At 38.2% G+C, this 10,613-nt stretch overlaps 1 long non-coding RNA gene across 8 annotated transcripts in view; it reads right to left on the reverse strand.

Moving 5' to 3' along the window:
• LOC114868382 (uncharacterized) overlaps window positions 1–9,804 on the reverse strand; it is a 129,734-nt gene extending 119,930 nt beyond the window's left edge. For 4 of the 8 annotated variants that reach the window (XR_008696388.1, XR_008696390.1, XR_008696389.1 and 1 more), the window contains exons 1-2: window positions 8,752–9,073; window positions 8,320–8,467 (exon numbers count right to left, since the gene is read on the reverse strand). This is a non-coding gene — a long non-coding RNA (uncharacterized LOC114868382). Of the gene's footprint in view, window positions 1–8,319; window positions 8,468–8,751 lie in introns of all 8 variants that reach the window. The other 4 variants (XR_005898518.2, XR_003788021.3, XR_003788022.3 and 1 more) reach the window with 3 other exon arrangements.
• Window positions 9,805–10,613: the final 809 nt, after the last annotated feature.

Below are 10,613 nucleotides of genomic sequence, written 5' to 3' on the forward strand. Positions count from 1 at the left end.
GAATGAATACTCTAACATTACTGCAGCACCATCATAACGGAAATGGAAAAAGTTTGAAGGATGAAGAACACAGCCACGCCGTGAGCTATCAGCAGCTGAAGGAAATGTGGCACCTGGGGCCTCATTTTAAAACAGATTCTAATACTCAGACTTGATTCATACTTCACTCTAGGAGCTCTGTAGCAGTGAGTGAACATGATTATAAAAAGGGAATCAATCAACAAGCATCGAGGACAACAAAGTCAAAAGCAACCTGGTGAGTCATTAATTTCATTACACATTAATAATTAAACAGTCACTTTTGCATGTGTACATAATTTTCCCCAAAGGGTATGAATTAAACAAATCCCACCACAATCACTATGGTACTGTATACTAAAAGCTAGTTATGCTACTGAATTGATTAATTAAGATAAATATTTATATCAACTTACCACTGATGTGAACAGCAGATTACAACTTTGAGAAACATAGGGAAATGTTAACTCATTGACATGTGAATCTATGCACAGCTCCACTTCCTAATCACCTCATCTTCTCTACAGGGGCGACGCTTCATGTACACATAGATGCCCATGACAGAAATTCAATATAGACAGACAAGCTACTGCATAATAAAACAAAAAATATGAAGTAATTTATCTTGTGGTCCTTGGTGGTTTTTGGTAGTAAATATCTTTTTTTAAGCTGCTTCTTAAATTTATTCCTCGAGACAAAAAAAAGACTTTGTTGTGTTGTGTAATTTTTTGTTGAAGAGAAACAATAAGGTCATGGATCCCATGTTAGATAAAAACAGAAAGACAAGGTGCCAAGACGCCTTGATTGAGAAGCCCTGAAAACTTTGAATACACAGTACGTATGATCCAGCCATGTACTGTACATACACAGAACTAATTTAGTTTACAATGGTCGACCATAAAGGAAAAAGCTCTAGAGAGACACATCTGATGTGAACTCCAAGGTCTGTAAAAGAAACACTAAAGGCGATGAAGCCTGATGTTGAGGTGGGCTCAGGTGATTGAATCATCTATGCTGAAGTGACTTCTTCACTGCCCCGTGTGCCATTACTACTTGCCTGACAGCTTCTTGAGTGACTGAATGATTTATTTCTAAACTGTGACTAACTGAAAGCTCTTGCCCTCCCTCCCCACTTCAATTTCCTGTCTATGCCATACTGGCTGACTGGTTGTTTTCAGGTTATCTTTGAAGAGATTTTCTCCCTTCCTGGTGGAGTCTCAGAGGGCTGATACGGCAAGAAAAAAAACTAGAAAATACAAGCATCCTGAGACTTAAACACAGGGTGGCTACTGTACCTGAACTTGATTTTCAAGATTTTAAATGTGTCAAATCTCATTCACACTCAGAGAGAGCCCACTGCACCTGGACGTGTTCTGCCTCAAAGAACTGCTTTTCCTATGCACAGATGGAGACTGTGCCACTTGACTACTAGAAAGCTCTGGGATTAATTGAATGAAACGAGTTTAACCATGTACAAATGTAATAAAGTTTAAACTTCATCAGCTTACTTACAGTTACTTGGGGTATAAACAATACAGTACATACATTCTATTTCTGTTTTACTACACACACCTGAGATGAAAGAACATAACAAAAGCCTGGAACTTGTATCAGCTCCAGGGGAGAATGAAAGAAGCTGATGTTAGGGGGTATGTTAAGAAGATCAGCACCGAGGCTCCTTTTACAAACAAGTGACTTCTCAATGGAACGGTGAAAATAAAAAGGTAAATGTTACTCTTACTCTGTCTTTTGGCTTCTCCATAGTAACAGAAGATGATATATTGACGTTGTGATGTTCCATTTCTGTTTTTATTCCACTTCACGCCTTCGCCCCTCCATACTTGTTTCCCTGCACGCGACACGTTTCACACATAACACAGGGGCTGCTTCTCACACTGGCGTGAAGTTATCTCTGACTGAAATGAGATTCATTTAATGGCAGTGGCTGTATGTGCCGGAGTTACCAGGTGTCCTCATGACAACCTAAAATCACAGAGGGAAAGAATGATTTACGGAATGAGGTTACCTGCCTACATTTACTTCAGCTTGGTCTCTCTGTGGGGTTTAATCACCATACCCCTTAACACTCATTTATTCATTCATTTTAGATGGTGTATAACCCATAGCATTAAGGACTACTTTGCCTCTTTGATTGCTACAGTAGACAGTGGCTACAGGTGAACCATTCATCAAGCATGTATGATTGCTGCACTGCTGCTACAGTCCTTCTATTCTCTGTCCACTACAGACAGGATTAATAATATCCGCCACGCCTGCTGCGAGTCGGATGAATGGACTCAGCAGACATCCTACATGGTAAAGAAAGGGGGTGTACTGTAGGTGATGAAGGCAATTGTTTGTAATCAGCAGAGTTCAGTATTTATAATAAGGCCACCTCATGGTGTTTTTCATTTAATCTTCTGCAGACAACCATCAGATGTATTTTAATGAGGACGGCTCACAGTGAGCGAGGACCGAAAGGCTCTGCTCTCCCCTGGTTTTATCCTAGCTTGGATGCACACCACAAGATCTCATCAAGTTTAGTTCAACTAATTAAACCCAAAGTTACCGTCCTCTGCCAGCCCAAATTTTCCAGATGAGGGAACTGTTATAAGAAAGCCACAAAGGGAAAAAACAATCTGATGGTGAGAGTCAGAAAAAATATTTTCAGAATTTGCATGCACAGGCGTGCTTAATTGGGGCTAAACCTCAGAGTACACAGTGTTTGCCCATATTTGCCAGAAAACAGCAGGGGGCTGCAGTGATCTAAATCTGTTTCTGAATGAACAGCATGGCAACCTGTCAGTCCAACCAGTGCTCATTTGGGTCACATTGTGCTAGGAGTTTTCATTTTACTGTACATATGCACCACATGTTTCATAGAACAGCCTACTGTACATTGTAGGCTTGTCTCTGTATATTGTGTGATATAAGTATGTGTGTGTAGAAGCTGTTCATTGTTTTTTATGGCATTATTAGCTGCACAAAGTCAGATGGTTGTGATGAGTAAATTGCCTTGTAAATCTACTTGAAAATGTTAACCATGAGAAATAATACTAAAACTACTGATCTTTGGTTGCAGCAGTAGTGCGTTTAACAAGGCTCAGCTTCGGTGTAATAATGAGAGAGAGTAGTAAGAACAGGAAGAGGCCAAGGCTTTGAAGAGGATTCTAGCACAAAGCAATCCTCTGCAGGTTTATCATGAGAACAGAAATGCAACTGCAAACGATGGACATTTGTATTCATGTGTATTGTACTGTATCGTTAAACATTAGAGAAGAGAACAAAGTGAGTTTTGCAAGTCAGAGTCTGCTTGATGGAGCTTTATCACAACGATGCCATCGAAGATAAACAACTGATCCAACCAAAATCCCATCACAGCAGAAATGAGAAGATCGATGCTGCTGCCTGTGGCTGAACTCAGGCCAGTGTATGTGTATGTGTGTGTGTTATCTGTCATCACCCTTCACCCTTATTCAAATATCTTTATGTAAAAAAACAACTATATCTGCACTATGCCATCCACATTTCAATCTCATCACTTCACTGAATTTCACACTATGAAATTCATTAAAACTTTGCACAGAAATGTAATTTCTTTTGGCATAAATAGTTTAAAAAAAAAACACATTAAAAAAAGTTACAAATCCAGTACTGAAAGGCATAATATCCTATTTGGTCCCCATGCTAAAAACACAAATCTTTATTCTATCCCATTAACTTTCCTAGATACTGTAGTTTGATTTGACTTTTCATCATAGTTTTCATGCAATTTCACGATTGTAGAACAAGTGGCAGCACAAAGTTCTGTTGCACTTAATCCACTCATTAAAGGCTTTAATTAGTAAATTATGACATATAACTATGTTGTAGTTTCATTGTACTTCAACACATTAGATTACAAAAAGGTGTGCACAGGAATCTACTGAGAGCAGTTAACGCACCAAACCAACAGAATGCAGATAGGGTTCAATAGTATTCATGCTGAGAATACTGCTGCAGTACCAAGGGGATTGTCTGCTCTGATAAGACATCTGTACTGTGCATTTGGCTGCAGATACATTTGGATTCTAGAGCGACATATCATCCATATCAGTGACATTTTCCACCTGCTCCAGTCTCAGCACCTGCTGCTGTCTGGGTCAGCTGTCCCTTGTGATGAAAGATGCATCTTGCATCTGTGAATTTTAGGTGATTCAATCCCATTGTCACTCCCTCAAATTGCATTCAAAAAAGAAACAACACAAAGTAGGACAGTTCTGGCATTCCATAATTTTGTGAAAAAGCACAGTATTTTATATATATATATATATATATATATATATATATATATATATATATATATATATATATATATATATATATATATGTTATGAGGGACAAAGTAATAAGGGTCTTTAAATCAGCTGAGGCACCATCCCTCTGGGAGTCTTGTAAAAAAAAGCACATTCAGACATTATTCACATTACCATTCCATTATCTTTGTGCTTTTGTTCATTCAATGAAAACTTTTTTTCTTCTTCTTTTCTTAATAAGCAGTGAAGTTATTTTCATGTTTACCAATTCAGATGAATCTCATTAAAATGAGCTATTTAGGGCTAAACTGAATGTTTGAAAAGTATATACTCTGCAGAATTATTTGTAGTGGAAAGCAGCCAGGTTTGCAATTGCAGTACAAATGGCAATAAAGCAATTGGACACATTGGCTCTCCAACGCTCCCTAGATAGAAAAATGGACAGACTACCTTGTACCACTGTGAGTTAATGGGTGGAGCAACATTGTGGTTTATTGGAACTGTATCAGGTTTGGTGTCATCATCATTCTGAGCAATGGGAATGTTAAACTAATATGGATTTATTTCTCATAAATCATACCTAACGGGGTGAAAAGTTGTTGGCAGAGGAAAAAATAACTGTAGATTACACCTTATACAGCTGGTTATGTGTCAGACACACATCCATATGCTGTATAGTGCGATTAGTTTCAAGAAAGATCAGGAATTGCTGGGTTCAAAAGTGAAGGAATGGCAGGATGAACATCTTAAAAGCAAAAGGATAGAATTATCTTTTAGAGATAAAAGATAGAGAGGGAGAAAATTGAAAGAGCTGAAGAGAAACTGTTTTAAGATAGGTGGGTACAAAAAGTAAGAGGAGAGTTAAGTGGTTGTCAGAGAGAAAGATGTGGAGATTTGAGAAAATAACTGAAAAAGGGAGAAGTATGTAGGGTCCAGGAAATCTCAGAAAGAAGCATAAGTCAGAGTCTATCTTGACTTCGAGGACACATACAGAAATTGAATAGTAGAAAACAGAACATAAAGCTCTCCCTGATTGAAAATCAGTGGAAGTGGTGATTAAATAACATTTCTCAGAGAACCAAGGCCAAAGATATGTAAAAGTATGTTCGGCAAGAGGACAGCACATGGAACAATATCTTCATCCTCCAAAACCACAAAGCAAAGCTAAGTTCACCAACTATATCAGAGGTATCTTAAAAATGTAGAGGTAAGGGTAAGAACATTGTGAAATGCCTGCTACCTCTGCAGAAAAACCTTCAGGGAGGTGTAGCCACTTCTAGAAAAACATGGTGTATCTGCAGGAAATTCAATGTATTGTTGTCTTTTACAGCAATCTAGCAGTAAAAACTATGCAAATTTAATTTTACCAGCAAAAAGTAAATGTTCAGGTTTAAAGTTAAGCAATATTCACACATAATGCATGCTGTTTATTTAGATTACACAGTAAATGTTGCTATGCAAAGCTTTTTTATTATTGTAAAAAGTATTGAAAAATCATCAAAAGAGACATGAAGGCCTAGTACAGCTATTGACACTCAAGGTCTGTCACGCTTATGACAGCAATACTTTTTTCCTGCTTTCCACTGCAAAAACATCAGAACAAATTAATAAAATAATACTTGTCTGTCTGAACTATAAGCCTTTGCTACAAGAAAATATTATATACAATAATAGTTCATATACTGTGGTAGGTAGTGCTGAAAACGAATCCTAGAGAAACTCAAATAACTGGATTACTAAAAACCCATGTTTATATTACCATCTATTTATATGAAGTCCTCTGTGATTGTCACGGATGATTATTACTTTTGCTAGAAAGGGAACATAGTGAAGGTTGAGAAGAAAACTACAGAACACGTCCAATGTGGGTGCATTTATTGTAAAACCAATCTAGTCCACCTCATCCAGACCAGAGTGAACCTGACACAAGGCTTGCAGTTTGCCTCATACAGTTTATAACAAAGCTGAATTCTAGGATGGTCTTTGGAAAGTAAAGAGAATAAGCGGGTAATTCCCAGTAATATAGTAACAGTAGCCTTATAAATATATATTGTATGTATGTGTGTAATAGAAAAAGCACGTACTGTAGTGTCAAACAGAAGCTGGGAGTTTGGATGTGTGGACAGGCATTTAATTGGGAACAATTTCTTAATGTCCCATCATCAAACTTCGTTAGCTTCAGGTGCTGATAAAGACTGGTTTATCACCAATCTTTGGTTTGGAAGTTTGGCCTAAACTACTGTAACGACAATTGTACAACAAATGCAACTCAGAAGATTCAGATCCTTTATTAATTTATTTATATAAATTTTCAATATTAACCTTTATTTGAATGTTTTGTCTTCATGTCCTATAGATGATCAGATATTACTTCAAAAGCACAGACTGATTTTTATCCAAGATCATACGTTATTAACATCTTAAAAGGCTGTGAGTGTTAATTTTGTGAAGATGGATTAATCAAAAAGGTAAATTGAGGCCAGTTAGCACTGAAAGCTTCCCCCTCTCTTCTCTGCTACTCTTCACTTAAGAAACACTTGAAAAAAATCTTTGTACACATTTTTTATATAAATGATTGGATGAGTGTTTTCCTGTTAAATAGATCTTCAATTCTGAGAAACAACATTAATCATACATCTTCACACTTTAGCTGCTTATTTGCACCTTCCGCCCTGCTCTTCCTAGTTCTAAAATTAACTCAGTGACTTTACTACATCTACAAGGAGGAGGAACTGAACTTGCTCCAGGAAGTATGGTCAAAGAATGCTTTAGTCACTCACAGTATACCATGTTTTAATGGCTTATAAATAAGTGCAAATGTAATATTGTGTATATTTATATAATATTTGCAATTTTGAAGATTTCGCTGTGTTGTTCATTGTACAGTATTATGCCTTTAAGAAGTCCTGTTCTTAATGCACATCGGCAAACCACAAATCCTTAAACCTTTGTTTTATCATTTTTATTTTATTATTATAATTATTGCTGCTGTGAAAATGTATTTAACCCTAAACTTCATACATTTCAAAGACCTTTCTCAAGACAGAAATAACCATAAAGAGGTGGAGAAGGGACTGAGGGAAAATGAAAATGAAAAGCATAGGGCCATAGCCATTTGCTCTACCCAGCTGGCTGGTTCACTGGGATCGTGCCCTCACTGGATGCATGCCACAGATAATAGTCTATCTCTGCCCTCATTAAGGACTCAGAGACAGCAATATCACAAAAACGAAGATTAACCAAGCCTTAATTTCTTAACACAGCTGGGCAGTTAAGCTGGCAGCTTGCCACTTCAATAAGACATTTCCCTTTGCATATTATCATCACATCATTGAGCTGACTTAGAATGTAACAAAGGCTTACATTAGTGAAGCCTCTTAATTCTAGATGCACTAATAGTTTGCTGGCAGCCAGCCACTTTAAAAGGGCTCCTTAAAATCAGGATTTAAACGGCGTAATGAGTTTTTTTTTCCCTAATCGTGGAGGAAAACAGACCTTATGTCTTCACAGATACATCTAAACACAGAGCATCTGATGGTATCAAGAAATCTAGTGGTATTAAGAAAATACAGTGCTAAAGGACAAAAGCAAAACAGACATGAATCTACATCAGCTGCTGAAGCAGTGAAAAACAAACTAACAGAAGCCATGTGTGACCTATAACATCTCTCTGATTGTGGGTCTAACTTGCTGGATCAGAACTAATCTATGCATTCACAACTTACTGAAGCAATAAATAAAAACTGAAAAATGTTCTACATTCCAAATAGAAATCTTGTTGTCGCACAAATAATATTTAGTCACCAGCCTTCTCTTTATTTACTGTAAATATAAACTGTAACGTGCAATTGTATTTACTTCCTAAAGCCACTTTAAAGTTTATAGTGTTTGATTTTTTACTTCTGGACACAAAATAAAATGTCAACTGTGAAAGCTCCAAAGTGAAAGTGGAAATAAATTCCAAGGCTCCCCTCAGGTGCTGTGAGTGTCATGTCATTTTTCCTACCGTCCCCTTGGAAAGACTCCGGATCCTCAGTGTCCAGATGACAAGCCTGCATCCACGAAAGCTACTGCACCCAGCTGGATGCGGCGCCGTCACATCATTCAGAGGATGCTCCTTCATCAACAGCTGCACACGAGGACAGTATGAAGGCCTGTAAAATAGAGTTGAACATACTGTGTGTGACTTTTTCAGGGCTTATTTCTTTATTTATGTTATTGACTATACGATAGTTATTGACTTCACACTTTTAGTGCACACACTAGTTTTAGCCCAGTTCAGAGTTAGCTAACCAACTGGTTCTTACAGCAAACGTTGCGCTAGCTTATCCTCAGGGCGAGGCGCAATTAGCTGCTAGAACTACAGTAGAACAACGTTTACATCGCATGGAAGAGGGACGTAGAACATATCCTGAGTGGTTGTGCGTCAAACACTAACCTTAACACCTGAAGGCGACTCCCTGACTGCGACGCAGGTGCTACACGTCCAGAGGCGAGCGCACCTGCATAAGCCTCCCAATTAAAAGTCGTATTTACTCCTTGGCGGCTTCTTTTCCACCGCGTCCACTCAACTGAAAAGAACCAATAACTTTTTTCAAAACTCCATTCGTGTCACCCAAACGATTTGTCCTGGAGGCATTTAGGTACACCCTGTAATCTGGGGAGCCGAAAAATAATAATAATAGAAGAAGAAGAAGAAGAAGAAGAAGAAGAAGAAGAAGAAGAAGAAGAAGAAGAAGAAGAAGAAGAAGAAGAAGAAGAAGAAGAAGAAGAAGAAGAAGAAGAAAGAAAGAAAGAAAGAAAGAAAAATAATAGAAGAAGAAGACAAAGAAGAAAAATAATAATAGAAGAATGATTGATTATTGATTGATTGACTATAGACGATTGATTGATTGAAGATTGATTATACAATCTATTTAACCTTTATTTAATATAAATAGACGAACTGTAATGATTTTTTTATTAATTATGGTCACAACCTGTATAAATGTCCTAATCATCCATCCATCCATCCATCCATTTTCTAAACCGCTTATTCCCTAATGCGGGGTCACGGGGGTGCTGGAGCCTAACCCAGCTGACTATGGGCGAGAGGCAGGGTACACCCTGGACGGGTCGCCAGTCCATCGCAGGGCAACACATAGACAGACAACCATTCACACACACACTCACACCTACGGGCAATGGAGAGAGTCCAATCAACCTAATGCACGTCTTTGGACTGTGGGAGGAAGCCAGAGAACCCGGAGAGAACCCACGCAAACACGGGGAGAACGTGCAAACTCCATGTCCTAATCAAGAAAGCAAAACCGAACCTCTGCTGTTTCTTCACAGTAAAACACATACTGAGAAAATATCCAAAACACAGCCCAGGAAGGAGATTCAAATCCCAATTGTGGCTGATTAAAGTGCTACAGAAATGTACCAGAATGAACAGAATACCGGCGTGAACTAAGGAGAGTTTGACTGACAGGGAGCTTGTTACCACACCAATTAGTGAGTGTTTACCACCTCAGTGTGTGCTCATCTGTGGGTGTGTGTGGAAAGGTGGACATATCTATATTAGTATAGGTGTGTCTGTGTGTGGAGAGAGTAGCATCAGTCTCTGGGTGCAATTCCTACAGCATTTTCTGGTTCTTTTAATTGGTGTGTACTGTAATGACAGCTTGGTGCAGCAGCTAAATTGGCGCGATGCCATATGGACGGAGTAGGTCTCCAGAGGGATGCCGGTGACTGTTCAGCCTTTTGCCAAGCTGTCTTTTACTTTTATGTTGAAAATGCTTGGCTTTGTGTCATAAGGAATTGTTCCCTTTTGTCAAATCTGAGACATTCGAAAATGTGTTTGTTCGCACATACTGTAGATTACATTTTAATGAGAGCTTCAAGCTATGAATTCAAACCCTTTAATGGGTCCTGCTCGCATTTGTAAGGCTCCATAGGTCAAAATTCCATTTGGCGAGGTCATAAATGACAAACAGTCGAGACTCTTTATGTTTATAATTCAGGGCCTTCACCACATTCCACAAGGGCCTGCCAGCGCGGTCATTTCATCAGGCAAAGATAAAGTTGGCTTCTATTCTCTTTTTGCTCAAAGGTATTAATCATGTTGGCACATCTAGAATCACTTTGTCCCAAATGGTCAATAGCTTAAATCAGTCATTTTAATCTGCAGGAGCTGAAAATGTTATTTGATTTGTTTCCAAACAGGTACATTTGGAACATTTCATACACAAAAAAATGACCTTTTCAAACTACTTGTTTCAAATCAAATGATAATAAAGCCAAAAGTACCTGTACAAG

The sequence above is a fragment of the Betta splendens genome, chromosome 13 (assembly GCF_900634795.4).
Source record: "Betta splendens chromosome 13, fBetSpl5.4, whole genome shotgun sequence".
Classification (NCBI taxonomy): domain Eukaryota; kingdom Metazoa; phylum Chordata; class Actinopteri; order Anabantiformes; family Osphronemidae; genus Betta; species Betta splendens.